The sequence below is a fragment of the Equus caballus genome, unplaced genomic scaffold, assembly GCF_041296265.1.
Source record: "Equus caballus isolate H_3958 breed thoroughbred unplaced genomic scaffold, TB-T2T haplotype1-0000016, whole genome shotgun sequence".
Lineage (NCBI taxonomy): Eukaryota > Metazoa > Chordata > Mammalia > Perissodactyla > Equidae > Equus > Equus caballus.
Window position 1 is genome coordinate 1,439,077 of NW_027222391.1, and position 15,087 is coordinate 1,454,163.

Consider the following 15,087-nt stretch of genomic DNA (forward strand, 5'->3'; position numbering starts at 1 on the left):
GTTGGGCCCCACAGCATCTTGCTTCCAGCTCTTTGGGAAGCTAAGAAACAACTCGCTCTGCACAGTGTTCTTACAGCCTACCGGGAACATCTCTTCCAAAGGCCTGTGAAACGCAGTTTCTTTGCAGGCCTGATCTGGCTGAAGTAGGACTTCTGCTCTGGGTGTGCTACTTTGCCCTAGAGCTGAAAGGCACAACGTGCAGGCTTCTTTCCAAAGGGCGAGTTGGGCCCCACAGCATCTTGCTTCCAGCTCTTTGGGAAGCTAAGAAACAACTCGCTCTGCACAGTGCTCTTACAGCCTACCGGGAACATCTCTTCCAAAGGCCTGTGAAACGCAGTTTCTTTGCAGGCCTGATCTGGCTGAAGTAGGACTTCTGCTCTGGGTGTGCTACTTTGCCCTAGAGCTGAAAGGCACAACGTGCAGGCTTCTTTCCAAAGGGCGAGTTGGGCCCCACAGCATCTTGCTTCCAGCTCTTTGGGAAGCTAAGAAACAACTCGCTCTGCACAGTACTCTTACAGCCTAGTGGGAACATGTCTTCCAAAGGCCTGTGAAACGCAGTTTCTTTGCAGGCCTGATCTGGCTGAAGTAGGACTTCTGCTCTGGGTGTGCTACTTTGCCCTAGAGCTGAAAGGCACAACGTGCAGGCTTCTTTCCAAAGGGCGAGTTGGGCCCCACAGCATCTTGCTTCCAGCTCTTTGGGAAGCTAAGAAACAACTCGCTCTGCACAGTGCTCTTACAGCCTAGTGGGAACATCTGTCCCAAAGGCCTGTGAAACGCAGTTTCTTTGCAGGCCTGATCTGGCTGAAGTAGGACTTCTGCTCTGGGTGTGCTACTTTGCCCTAGAGCTGAAAGGCACAACGTGCAGGCTTCTTTCCAAAGGGCGAGTTGGGCCCCACAGCATCTTGCTTCCAGCTCTTTGGGAAGCTAAGAAACAACTCGCTCTGCACAGTGCTCTTACAGCCTAGTGGGAACATGTCTTCCAAAGGCCTGTGAAACGCAGTTTCTTTGCAGGCCTGATCTGGCTGAAGTAGGACTTCTGCTCTGGGTGTGCTACTTTGCCCTAGAGCTGAAAGGCACAACGTGCAGGCTTCTTTCCAAAGGGCGAGTTGGGCCCCACAGCATCTTGCTTCCAGCTCCTTGGGAAGCTAAGAAACAACTCGCTCTGCACGGTTCTCTTACAGCATAGTGGGAACATCTCTTCCAAAGGCCTGTGAAACGCAGTTTCTTTGCAGGCCTGATCTGGCTGAAGTAGGACTTCTGCTCTGGGTGTGCTACTTTGCCCTAGAGCTGAAAGGCACAACGTGCAGGCTTCTTTCCAAAGGGCGAGTTGGGCTCCACAGCATCTTGCTTCCAGCTCTTTGGGAAGCTAAGAAACAACTCGCTCTGCACAGTGCTCTTACAGCCTACCGGGAACATGTCTTCCAAAGGCCTGTGAAACGCAGTTCCTTTGCAGGCCTGATCTGGCTGAAGTAGGACTTCTGCTCTGGGTGTGCTACTTTGCCCTAGAGCTGAAAGGCACAACGTGCAGGCTTCTTTCCAAAGGGCGAGTTGGGCCCCACAGCATCTTGCTTCCAGCTCTTTGGGAAGCTAAGAAACAACTCGCTCTGCACAGTGCTCTTACAGCCTACCGGGAACATGTCTTCCAAAGGCCTGTGAAACGCAGTTTCTTTGCAGGCCTGATCTGGCTGAAGTAGGACTTCTGCTCTGGGTGTGCTACTTTGCCCTAGAGCTGAAAGGCACAACGTGCAGGCTTCTTTCCAAAGGGCGAGTTGGGCCCCACAGCATCTTGCTTCCAGCTCTTTGGGAAGCTAAGAAACAACTCGCTCTGCACAGTGCTCTTAGAGCCTAGTGGGAACATCTCTTCCAAAGGCCTGTGAAACGCAGTTTCTTTGCAGGCCTGATCTGGCTGAAGTAGGACTTCTGCTCTGGGTGTGCTACTTTGCCCTAGAGCTGAAAGGCACAACGTGCAGGCTTCTTTCCAAAGGGCGAGTTGGGCCCCACAGCATCTTGCTTCCAGCTCTATGGGAAGCTAAGAAACAACTCGCTCTGCACAGTGCTCTTACAGCCTACCGGGAACATGTCTTCCAAAGGCCTGTGAAACGCAGTTTCTTTGCAGGCCTGATCTGGCTGAAGTAGGACTTCTGCTCTGGGTGTGCTACTTTGCCCTAGAGCTGAAAGGCACAACGTGCAGGCTTCTTTCCAAAGGGCGAGTTGGGCCCCACAGCATCTTGCTTCCAGCTCTTTGGGAAGCTAAGAAACAACTCGCTCTGCACAGTGTTCTTACAGCCTACCGGGAACATCTCTTCCAAAGGCCTGTGAAACGCAGTTTCTTTGCAGGCCTGATCTGGCTGAAGTAGGACTTCTGCTCTGGGTGTGCTACTTTGCCCTAGAGCTGAAAGGCACAACGTGCAGGCTTCTTTCCAAAGGGCGAGTTGGGCCCCACAGCATCTTGCTTCCAGCTCTTTGGGAAGCTAAGAAACAACTCGCTCTGCACAGTGCTCTTACAGCCTAGTGGGAACATCTCTTCCAAAGGCCTGTGAAACGCAGTTTCTTTGCAGGCCTGATCTGGCTGAAGTAGGACTTCTGCTCTGGGTGTGCTACTTTGCCCTAGAGCTGAAAGGCACAACGTGCAGGCTTCTTTCCAAAGGGCGAGTTGGGCCCCACAGCATCTTGCTTCCAGCTCTTTGGGAAGCTAAGAAACAACTCGCTCTGCACAGTGCTCTTACAGCCTAGTGGGAACATGTCTTCCAAAGGCCTGTGAAACGCAGTTTCTTTGCAGGCCTGATCTGGCTGAAGTAGGACTTCTGCTCTGGGTGTGCTACTTTGCCCTAGAGCTGAAAGGCACAACGTGCAGGCTTCTTTCCAAAGGGCGAGTTGGGCCCCACAGCATCTTGCTTCCAGCTCTTTGGGAAGCTAAGAAACAACTCGCTCTGCACAGTGCTCTTACAGCCTAGTGGGAACATCTCTTCCAAAGGCCTGTGAAACGCAGTTTCTTTGCAGGCCTGATCTGGCTGAAGTAGGACTTCTGCTCTGGGTGTGCTACTTTGCCCTAGAGCTGAAAGGCACAACGTGCAGGCTTCTTTCCAAAGGGCGAGTTGGGCCCCACAGCATCTTGCTTCCAGCTCTTTGGGAAGCTAAGAAACAACTCGCTCTGCACAGTGCTCTTACAGCCTAGTGGGAACATCTCTTCCAAAGGCCTGTGAAACGCAGTTTCTTTGCAGGCCTGATCTGGCTGAAGTAGGACTTCTGCTCTGGGTGTGCTACTTTGCCCTAGAGCTGAAAGGCACAACGTGCAGGCTTCTTTCCAAAGGGCGAGTTGGGCCCCACAGCATCTTGCTTCCAGCTCTTTGGGAAGCTAAGAAACAACTCGCTCTGCACAGTGCTCTTACAGCCTACCGGGAACATGTCTTCCAAAGGCCTGTGAAACGCAGTTTCTTTGCAGGCCTGATCTGGCTGAAGTAGGACTTCTGCTCTGGGTGTGCTACTTTGCCCTAGAGCTGAAAGGCACAACGTGCAGGCTTCTTTCCAAAGGGCGAGTTGGGCCCCACAGCATCTTGCTTCCAGCTCTTTGGGAAGCTAAGAAACAACTCGCTCTGCACAGTGCTCTTACAGCCTACCGGGAACATGTCTTCCAAAGGCCTGTGAAACGCAGTTTCTTTGCAGGCCTGATCTGGCTGAAGTAGGACTTCTGCTCTGGGTGTGCTACTTTGCCCTAGAGCTGAAAGGCACAACGTGCAGGCTTCTTTCCAAAGGGCGAGTTGGGCCCCACAGCATCTTGCTTCCAGCTCTTTGGGAAGCTAAGAAACAACTCGCTCTGCACAGTGCTCTTACAGCCTAGTGGGAACATCTCTTCCAAAGGCCTGTGAAACGCAGTTTCTTTGCAGGCCTGATCTGGCTGAAGTAGGACTTCTGCTCTGGGTGTGCTACTTTGCCCTAGAGCTGAAAGGCACAACGTGCAGGCTTCTTTCCAAAGGGCGAGTTGGGCCCCACAGCATCTTGCTTCCAGCTCTATGGGAAGCTAAGAAACAACTCGCTCTGCACAGTGCTCTTACAGCCTACCGGGAACATGTCTTCCAAAGGCCTGTGAAACGCAGTTTCTTTGCAGGCCTGATCTGGCTGAAGTAGGACTTCTGCTCTGGGTGTGCTACTTTGCCCTAGAGCTGAAAGGCACAACGTGCAGGCTTCTTTCCAAAGGGCGAGTTGGGCCCCACAGCATCTTGCTTCCAGCTCTTTGGGAAGCTAAGAAACAACTCGCTCTGCACAGTGTTCTTACAGCCTACCGGGAACATCTCTTCCAAAGGCCTGTGAAACGCAGTTTCTTTGCAGGCCTGATCTGGCTGAAGTAGGACTTCTGCTCTGGGTGTGCTACTTTGCCCTAGAGCTGAAAGGCACAACGTGCAGGCTTCTTTCCAAAGGGCGAGTTGGGCCCCACAGCATCTTGCTTCCAGCTCTTTGGGAAGCTAAGAAACAACTCGCTCTGCACAGTGCTCTTACAGCCTAGTGGGAACATCTCTTCCAAAGGCCTGTGAAACGCAGTTTCTTTGCAGGCCTGATCTGGCTGAAGTAGGACTTCTGCTCTGGGTGTGCTACTTTGCCCTAGAGCTGAAAGGCACAACGTGCAGGCTTCTTTCCAAAGGGCGAGTTGGGCCCCACAGCATCTTGCTTCCAGCTCTTTGGGAAGCTAAGAAACAACTCGCTCTGCACACTGCTCTTACAGCCTAGTGGGAACATGTCTTCCAAAGGCCTGTGAAACGCAGTTTCTTTGCAGGCCTGATCTGGCTGAAGTAGGACTTCTGCTCTGGGTGTGCTACTTTGCCCTAGAGCTGAAAGGCACAACGTGCAGGCTTCTTTCCAAAGGGCGAGTTGGGCCCCACAGCATCTTGCTTCCAGCTCTTTGGGAAGCTAAGAAACAACTCGCTCTGCACAGTGCTCTTACAGCCTAGTGGGAACATCTCTTCCAAAGGCCTGTGAAACGCAGTTTCTTTGCAGGCCTGATCTGGCTGAAGTAGGACTTCTGCTCTGGGTGTGCTACTTTGCCCTAGAGCTGAAAGGCACAACGTGCAGGCTTCTTTCCAAAGGGCGAGTTGGGCCCCACAGCATCTTGCTTCCAGCTCTTTGGGAAGCTAAGAAACAACTCGCTCTGCACAGTGCTCTTACAGCCTAGTGGGAACATCTCTTCCAAAGGCCTGTGAAACGCAGTTTCTTTGCAGGCCTGATCTGGCTGAAGTAGGACTTCTGCTCTGGGTGTGCTACTTTGCCCTAGAGCTGAAAGGCACAACGTGCAGGCTTCTTTCCAAAGGGCGAGTTGGGCCCCACAGCATCTTGCTTCCAGCTCTTTGGGAAGCTAAGAAACAACTCGCTCTGCACAGTGCTCTTACAGCCTACCGGGAACATGTCTTCCAAAGGCCTGTGAAACGCAGTTTCTTTGCAGGCCTGATCTGGCTGAAGTAGGACTTCTGCTCTGGGTGTGCTACTTTGCCCTAGAGCTGAAAGGCACAACGTGCAGGCTTCTTTCCAAAGGGCGAGTTGGGCCCCACAGCATCTTGCTTCCAGCTCTTTGGGAAGCTAAGAAACAACTCGCTCTGCACAGTGCTCTTACAGCCTAGTGGGAACATCTCTTCCAAAGGCCTGTGAAACGCAGTTTCTTTGCAGGCCTGATCTGGCTGAAGTAGGACTTCTGCTCTGGGTGTGCTACTTTGCCCTAGAGCTGAAAGGCACAACGTGCAGGCTTCTTTCCAAAGGGCGAGTTGGGCCCCACAGCATCTTGCTTCCAGCTCTTTGGGAAGCTAAGAAACAACTCGCTCTGCACAGTGCACTTACAGCCTAGTGGGAACATCTCTTCCAAAGGCCTGTGAAACGCAGTTTCTTTGCAGGCCTGATCTGGCTGAAGTAGGACTTCTGCTCTGGGTGTGCTACTTTGCCCTAGAGCTGAAAGGCACAACGTGCAGGCTTCTTTCCAAAGGGCGAGTTGGGCCCCACAGCATCTTGCTTCCAGCTCTATGGGAAGCTAAGAAACAACTCGCTCTGCACAGTGCTCTTACAGCCTACCGGGAACATGTCTTCCAAAGGCCTGTGAAACGCAGTTTCTTTGCAGGCCTGATCTGGCTGAAGTAGGACTTCTGCTCTGGGTGTGCTACTTTGCCCTAGAGCTGAAAGGCACAACGTGCAGGCTTCTTTCCAAAGGGCGAGTTGGGCCCCACAGCATCTTGCTTCCAGCTCTTTGGGAAGCTAAGAAACAACTCGCTCTGCACAGTGCTCTTACAGCCTACCGGGAACATCTCTTCCAAAGGCCTGTGAAACGCAGTTTCTTTGCAGGCCTGATCTGGCTGAAGTAGGACTTCTGCTCTGGGTGTGCTACTTTGCCCTAGAGCTGAAAGGCACAACGTGCAGGCTTCTTTCCAAAGGGCGAGTTGGGCCCCACAGCATCTTGCTTCCAGCTCTTTGGGAAGCTAAGAAACAACTCGCTCTGCACAGTGTTCTTACAGCCTACCGGGAACATCTCTTCCAAAGGCCTGTGAAACGCAGTTTCTTTGCAGGCCTGATCTGGCTGAAGTAGGACTTCTGCTCTGGGTGTGCTACTTTGCCCTAGAGCTGAAAGACACAACGTGCAGGCTTCTTTCCAAAGGGCGAGTTGGTCCCCACAGCATCTTGCTTCCAGCTCTTTGGGAAGCTAAGAAACAACTCGCTCTGCACAGTGCTCTTACAGCGTAGTGGGAACATCTCTTCCAAAGGCCTGTGAAACGCAGTTTCTTTGCAGGCCTGATCTGGCTGAAGTAGGACTTCTGCTCTGGGTGTGCTACTTTGCCCTAGAGCTGAAAGGCACAACGTGCAGGCTTCTTTCCAAAGGGCGAGTTGGGCCCCACAGCATCTTGCTTCCAGCTCTTTGGGAAGCTAAGAAACAACTCGCTCTGCACAGTGTTCTTACAGCCTACCGGGAACATGTCTTCCAAAGGCCTGTGAAACGCAGTTTCTTTGCAGGCCTGATCTGGCTGAAGTAGGACTTCTGCTCTGGGTGTGCTACTTTGCCCTAGAGCTGAAAGGCACAACGTGCAGGCTTCTTTCCAAAGGGCGAGTTGGGCCCCACAGCATCTTGCTTCCAGCTCTTTGGGAAGCTAAGAAACAACTCGCTCTGCACAGTGTTCTTACAGCCTACCGGGAACATCTCTTCCAAAGGCCTGTGAAACGCAGTTTCTTTGCAGGCCTGATCTGGCTGAAGTAGGACTTCTGCTCTGGGTGTGCTACTTTGCCCTAGAGCTGAAAGGCACAACGTGCAGGCTTCTTTCCAAAGGGCGAGTTGGGCCCCACAGCATCTTGCTTCCAGCTCTTTGGGAAGCTAAGAAACAACTCGCTCTGCACAGTGTTCTTACAGCCTACCGGGAACATCTCTTCCAAAGGCCTGTGAAACGCAGTTTCTTTGCAGGCCTGATCTGGCTGAAGTAGGACTTCTGCTCTGGGTGTGCTACTTTGCCCTAGAGCTGAAAGACACAACGTGCAGGCTTCTTTCCAAAGGGCGAGTTGGGCCCCACAGCATCTTGCTTCCAGCTCTTTGGGAAGCTAAGAAACAACTCGCTCTGCACAGTGCTCTTACAGCGTAGTGGGAACATCTCTTCCAAAGGCCTGTGAAACGCAGTTTCTTTGCAGGCCTGATCTGGCTGAAGTAGGACTTCTGCTCTGGGTGTGCTACTTTGCCCTAGAGCTGAAAGGCACAACGTGCAGGCTTCTTTCCAAAGGGCGAGTTGGGCCCCACAGCATCTTGCTTCCAGCTCTTTGGGAAGCTAAGAAACAACTCGCTCTGCACAGTGCTCTTACAGCCTACCGGGAACATGTCTTCCAAAGGCCTGTGAAACGCAGTTTCTTTGCAGGCCTGATCTGGCTGAAGTAGGACTTCTGCTCTGGGTGTGCTACTTTGCCCTAGAGCTGAAAGGCACAACGTGCAGGCTTCTTTCCAAAGGGCGAGTTGGGCCCCACAGCATCTTGCTTCCAGCTCTTTGGGAAGCTAAGAAACAACTCGCTCTGCACAGTGCTCTTACAGCCTAGTGGGAACATGTCTTCCAAAGGCCTGTGAAACGCAGTTTCTTTGCAGGCCTGATCTGGCTGAAGTAGGACTTCTGCTCTGGGTGTGCTACTTTGCCCTAGAGCTGAAAGGCACAACGTGCAGGCTTCTTTCCAAAGGGCGAGTTGGGCCCCACAGCATCTTGCTTCCAGCTCTTTGGGAAGCTAAGAAACAACTCGCTCTGCACAGTGCTCTTACAGCCTAGTGGGAACATCTCTTCCAAAGGCCTGTGAAACGCAGTTTCTTTGCAGGCCTGATCTGGCTGAAGTAGGACTTCTGCTCTGGGTGTGCTACTTTGCCCTAGAGCTGAAAGGCACAACGTGCAGGCTTCTTTCCAAAGGGCGAGTTGGGCCCCACAGCATCTTGCTTCCAGCTCTTTGGGAAGCTAAGAAACAACTCGCTCTGCACAGTGCTCTTACAGCCTAGTGGGAACATGTCTTCCAAAGGCCTGTGAAACGCAGTTTCTTTGCAGGCCTGATCTGGCTGAAGTAGGACTTCTGCTCTGGGTGTGCTACTTTGCCCTAGAGCTGAAAGGCACAACGTGCAGGCTTCTTTCCAAAGGGCGAGTTGGGCCCCACAGCATCTTGCTTCCAGCTCTATGGGAAGCTAAGAAACAACTCGCTCTGCACAGTGCTCTTACAGCCTACCGGGAACATGTCTTCCAAAGGCCTGTGAAACGCAGTTTCTTTGCAGGCCTGATCTGGCTGAAGTAGGACTTCTGCTCTGGGTGTGCTACTTTGCCCTAGAGCTGAAAGGCACAACGTGCAGGCTTCTTTCCAAAGGGCGAGTTGGGCCCCACAGCATCTTGCTTCCAGCTCTTTGGGAAGCTAAGAAACAACTCGCTCTGCACAGTGTTCTTACAGCCTACCGGGAACATCTCTTCCAAAGGCCTGTGAAACGCAGTTTCTTTGCAGGCCTGATCTGGCTGAAGTAGGACTTCTGCTCTGGGTGTGCTACTTTGCCCTAGAGCTGAAAGGCACAACGTGCAGGCTTCTTTCCAAAGGGCGAGTTGGGCCCCACAGCATCTTGCTTCCAGCTCTTTGGGAAGCTAAGAAACAACTCGCTCTGCACAGTGCTCTTACAGCCTACCGGGAACATCTCTCCCAAAGGCCTGTGAAACGCAGTTTCTTTGCAGGCCTGATCTGGCTGAAGTAGGACTTCTGCTCTGGGTGTGCTACTTTGCCCTAGAGCTGAAAGGCACAACGTGCAGGCTTCTTTCCAAAGGGCGAGTTGGGCCCCACAGCATCTTGCTTCCAGCTCTTTGGGAAGCTAAGAAACAACTCGCTCTGCACAGTGCTCTTACAGCGTAGTGGGAACATGTCTTCCAAAGGCCTGTGAAACGCAGTTTCTTTGCAGGCCTGATCTGGCTGAAGTAGGACTTCTGCTCTGGGTGTGCTACTTTGCCCTAGAGCTGAAAGGCACAACGTGCAGGCTTCTTTCCAAAGGGCGAGTTGGGCCCCACAGCATCTTGCTTCCAGCTCTTTGGGAAGCTAAGAAACAACTCGCTCTGCACAGTGCTCTTACAGCCTACCGGGAACATGTCTTCCAAAGGCCTGTGAAACGCAGTTTCTTTGCAGGCCTGATCTGGCTGAAGTAGGACTTCTGCTCTGGGTGTGCTACTTTGCCCTAGAGCTGAAAGGCACAACGTGCAGGCTTCTTTCCAAAGGGCGAGTTGGGCCCCACAGCATCTTGCTTCCAGCTCTTTGGGAAGCTAAGAAACAACTCGCTCTGCACAGTGCTCTTACAGCCTAGTGGGAACATCTCTTCCAAAGGCCTGTGAAACGCAGTTTCTTTGCAGGCCTGATCTGGCTGAAGTAGGACTTCTGCTCTGGGTGTGCTACTTTGCCCTAGAGCTGAAAGGCACAACGTGCAGGCTTCTTTCCAAAGGGCGAGTTGGGCCCCACAGCATCTTGCTTCCAGCTCTTTGGGAAGCTAAGAAACAACTCGCTCTGCACAGTGCTCTTACAGCCTAGTGGGAACATCTCTTCCAAAGGCCTGTGAAACGCAGTTTCTTTGCAGGCCTGATCTGGCTGAAGTAGGACTTCTGCTCTGGGTGTGCTACTTTGCCCTAGAGCTGAAAGGCACAACGTGCAGGCTTCTTTCCAAAGGGCGAGTTGGGCCCCACAGCATCTTGCTTCCAGCTCTATGGGAAGCTAAGAAACAACTCGCTCTGCACAGTGCTCTTACAGCCTACCGGGAACATGTCTTCCAAAGGCCTGTGAAACGCAGTTTCTTTGCAGGCCTGATCTGGCTGAAGTAGGACTTCTGCTCTGGGTGTGCTACTTTGCCCTAGAGCTGAAAGGCACAACGTGCAGGCTTCTTTCCAAAGGGCGAGTTGGGCCCCACAGCATCTTGCTTCCAGCTCTTTGGGAAGCTAAGAAACAACTCGCTCTGCACAGTGTTCTTACAGCCTACCGGGAACATCTCTTCCAAAGGCCTGTGAAACGCAGTTTCTTTGCAGGCCTGATCTGGCTGAAGTAGGACTTCTGCTCTGGGTGTGCTACTTTGCCCTAGAGCTGAAAGGCACAACGTGCAGGCTTCTTTCCAAAGGGCGAGTTGGGCCCCACAGCATCTTGCTTCCAGCTCTTTGGGAAGCTAAGAAACAACTCGCTCTGCACAGTGTTCTTACAGCCTACCGGGAACATCTCTTCCAAAGGCCTGTGAAACGCAGTTTCTTTGCAGGCCTGATCTGGCTGAAGTAGGACTTCTGCTCTGGGTGTGCTACTTTGCCCTAGAGCTGAAAGACACAACGTGCAGGCTTCTTTCCAAAGGGCGAGTTGGGCCCCACAGCATCTTGCTTCCAGCTCTTTGGGAAGCTAAGAAACAACTCGCTCTGCACAGTGCTCTTACAGCGTAGTGGGAACATCTCTTCCAAAGGCCTGTGAAACGCAGTTTCTTTGCAGGCCTGATCTGGCTGAAGTAGGACTTCTGCTCTGGGTGTGCTACTTTGCCCTAGAGCTGAAAGGCACAACGTGCAGGCTTCTTTCCAAAGGGCGAGTTGGGCCCCACAGCATCTTGCTTCCAGCTCTTTGGGAAGCTAAGAAACAACTCGCTCTGCACAGTGCTCTTACAGCCTACCGGGAACATGTCTTCCAAACGCCTGTGAAACGCAGTTTCTTTGCAGGCCTGATCTGGCTGAAGTAGGACTTCTGCTCTGGGTGTGCTACTTTGCCCTAGAGCTGAAAGGCACAACGTGCAGGCTTCTTTCCAAAGGGCGAGTTGGGCCCCACAGCATCTTGCTTCCAGCTCTTTGGGAAGCTAAGAAACAACTCGCTCTGCACAGTGTTCTTACAGCCTACCGGGAACATCTCTTCCAAAGGCCTGTGAAACGCAGTTTCTTTGCAGGCCTGATCTGGCTGAAGTAGGACTTCTGCTCTGGGTGTGCTACTTTGCCCTAGAGCTGAAAGGCACAACGTGCAGGCTTCTTTCCAAAGGGCGAGTTGGGCCCCACAGCATCTTGCTTCCAGCTCTTTGGGAAGCTAAGAAACAACTCGCTCTGCACAGTGCTCTTACAGCCTACCGGGAACATGTCTTCCAAAGGCCTGTGAAACGCAGTTTCTTTGCAGGCCTGATCTGGCTGAAGTAGGACTTCTGCTCTGGGTGTGCTACTTTGCCCTAGAGCTGAAAGGCACAACGTGCAGGCTTCTTTCCAAAGGGCGAGTCGGGCCCCACAGCATCTTGCTTCCAGCTCTTTGGGAAGCTAAGAAACAACTCGCTCTGCACAGTGCTCTTACAGCCTACCGGGAACATCTCTTCCAAAGGCCTGTGAAACGCAGTTTCTTTGCAGGCCTGATCTGGCTGAAGTAGGACTTCTGCTCTGGGTGTGCTACTTTGCCCTAGAGCTGAAAGGCACAACGTGCAGGCTTCTTTCCAAAGGGCGAGTTGGGCCCCACAGCATCTTGCTTCCAGCTCTTTGGGAAGCTAAGAAACAACTCGCTCTGCACAGTGCTCTTACAGCCTACCGGGAACATGTCTTCCAAAGGCCTGTGAAACGCAGTTTCTTTGCAGGCCTGATCTGGCTGAAGTAGGACTTCTGCTCTGGGTGTGCTACTTTGCCCTAGAGCTGAAAGGCACAACGTGCAGGCTTCTTTCCAAAGGGCGAGTTGGGCCCCACAGCATCTTGCTTCCAGCTCTTTGGGAAGCTAAGAAACAACTCGCTCTGCACAGTGCTCTTACAGCCTAGTGGGAACATCTCTTCCAAAGGCCTGTGAAACGCAGTTTCTTTGCAGGCCTGATCTGGCTGAAGTAGGACTTCTGCTCTGGGTGTGCTACTTTGCCCTAGAGCTGAAAGGCACAACGTGCAGGCTTCTTTCCAAAGGGCGAGTTGGGCCCCACAGCATCTTGCTTCCAGCTCTATGGGAAGCTAAGAAACAACTCGCTCTGCACAGTGCTCTTACAGCCTACCGGGAACATGTCTTCCAAAGGCCTGTGAAACGCAGTTTCTTTGCAGGCCTGATCTGGCTGAAGTAGGACTTCTGCTCTGGGTGTGCTACTTTGCCCTAGAGCTGAAAGGCACAACGTGCAGGCTTCTTTCCAAAGGGCGAGTTGGGCCCCACAGCATCTTGCTTCCAGCTCTTTGGGAAGCTAAGAAACAACTCGCTCTGCACAGTGTTCTTACAGCCTACCGGGAACATCTCTTCCAAAGGCCTGTGAAACGCAGTTTCTTTGCAGGCCTGATCTGGCTGAAGTAGGACTTCTGCTCTGGGTGTGCTACTTTGCCCTAGAGCTGAAAGGCACAACGTGCAGGCTTCTTTCCAAAGGGCGAGTTGGGCCCCACAGCATCTTGCTTCCAGCTCTTTGGGAAGCTAAGAAACAACTCGCTCTGCACAGTGCTCTTACAGCCTAGTGGGAACATCTCTTCCAAAGGCCTGTGAAACGCAGTTTCTTTGCAGGCCTGATCTGGCTGAAGTAGGACTTCTGCTCTGGGTGTGCTACTTTGCCCTAGAGCTGAAAGGCACAACGTGCAGGGTTCTTTCCAAAGGGCGAGTTGGGCCCCACAGCATCTTGCTTCCAGCTCTTTGGGAAGCTAAGAAACAACTCGCTCTGCACAGTGCTCTTACAGCCTAGTGGGAACATGTCTTCCAAAGGCCTGTGAAACGCAGTTTCTTTGCAGGCCTGATCTGGCTGAAGTAGGACTTCTGCTCTGGGTGTGCTACTTTGCCCTAGAGCTGAAAGGCACAACGTGCAGGCTTCTTTCCAAAGGGCGAGTTGGGCCCCACAGCATCTTGCTTCCAGCTCTTTGGGAAGCTAAGAAACAACTCGCTCTGCACAGTGCTCTTACAGCCTAGTGGGAACATCTCTCCCAAAGGCCTGTGAAACGCAGTTTCTTTGCAGGCCTGATCTGGCTGAAGTAGGACTTCTGCTCTGGGTGTGCTACTTTGCCCTAGAGCTGAAAGGCACAACGTGCAGGCTTCTTTCCAAAGGGCGAGTTGGGCCCCACAGCATCTTGCTTCCAGCTCTTTGGGAAGCTAAGAAACAACTCGCTCTGCACAGTGCTCTTACAGCCTAGTGGGAACATCTCTTCCAAAGGCCTGTGAAACGCAGTTACTTTGCAGGCCTGATCTGGCTGAAGTAGGACTTCTGCTCTGGGTGTGCTACTTTGCCCTAGAGCTGAAAGGCACAACGTGCAGGCTTCTTTCCAAAGGGCGAGTTGGGCCCCACAGCATCTTGCTTCCAGCTCTTTGGGAAGCTAAGAAACAACTCGCTCTGCACAGTGCTCTTACAGCCTAGTGGGAACATCTCTTCCAAAGGCCTGTGAAACGCAGTTTCTTTGCAGGCCTGATCTGGCTGAAGTAGGACTTCTGCTCTGGGTGTGCTACTTTGCCCTAGAGCTGAAAGGCACAACGTGCAGGCTTCTTTCCAAAGGGCGAGTTGGGCCCCACAGCATCTTGCTTCCAGCTCTATGGGAAGATAAGAAACAACTCGCTCTGCACAGTGCTCTTACAGCCTACCGGGAACATCTCTTCCAAAGGCCTGTGAAACGCAGTTTCTTTGCAGGCCTGATCTGGCTGAAGTAGGACTTCTGCTCTGGGTGTGCTACTTTGCCCTAGAGCTGAAAGGCACAACGTGCAGGCTTCTTTCCAAAGGGCGAGTTGGGCCCCACAGCATCTTGCTTCCAGCTCTTTGGGAAGCTAAGAAACAACTCGCTCTGCACAGTGTTCTTACAGCCTACCGGGAACATCTCTTCCAAAGGCCTGTGAAACGCAGTTTCTTTGCAGGCCTGATCTGGCTGAAGTAGGACTTCTGCTCTGGGTGTGCTACTTTGCCCTAGAGCTGAAAGGCACAACGTGCAGGCTTCTTTCCAAAGGGCGAGTTGGGCTCCACAGCATCTTGCTTCCAGCTATTTGGGAAGCTAAGAAACAACTCGCTCTGCACAGTTCTCTTACAGCATAGAGGGAACATTTCTTCCAAAGGCCTGTGAAACGCAGTTTCTTTGCAGGCCTGATCTGGCTGAAGTAGGACTTCTGCTCTGGGTGTGCTACTTTGCCCTAGAGCTGAAAGGCACAACGTGCAGGCTTCTTTCCAAAGGGCGAGTTGGGCCCCACAGCATCTTGCTTCCAGCTCTTTGGGAAGCTAAGAAACAACTCGCTCTGCACAGTTCTCTTACAGCCTAGTGGGAACATCTCTCACAAAGGCCTGTGAAACGCAGTTTCTTTGCAGGCCTGATCTGGCTGAAGTAGGACTTCTGCTCTGGGTGTGCTACTTTGCCCTAGAGCTGAAAGGCACAACGTGCAGGCTTCTTTCCAAAGGGCGAGTTGGGCCCCACAGCATCTTGCTTCCAGCTCTTTGGGAAGCTAAAAAACAACTCGCTCTGCACAGTGCTCTTACAGCCTAGTGGGAACATGTCTTCCAAAGGCCTGTGAAACGCAGTTTCTTTGCAGGCCTGATCTGGCTGAAGTAGGACTTCTGCTCTGGGTGTGCTACTTTGCCCTAGAGCTGAAAGGCACAACGTGCAGGCTTCTTTCCAAAGGGCGAGTTGGGCCCCACAGCATCTTGCTTCCAGCTCTTTGGGAAGCTAAGAAACAACTCGCTCT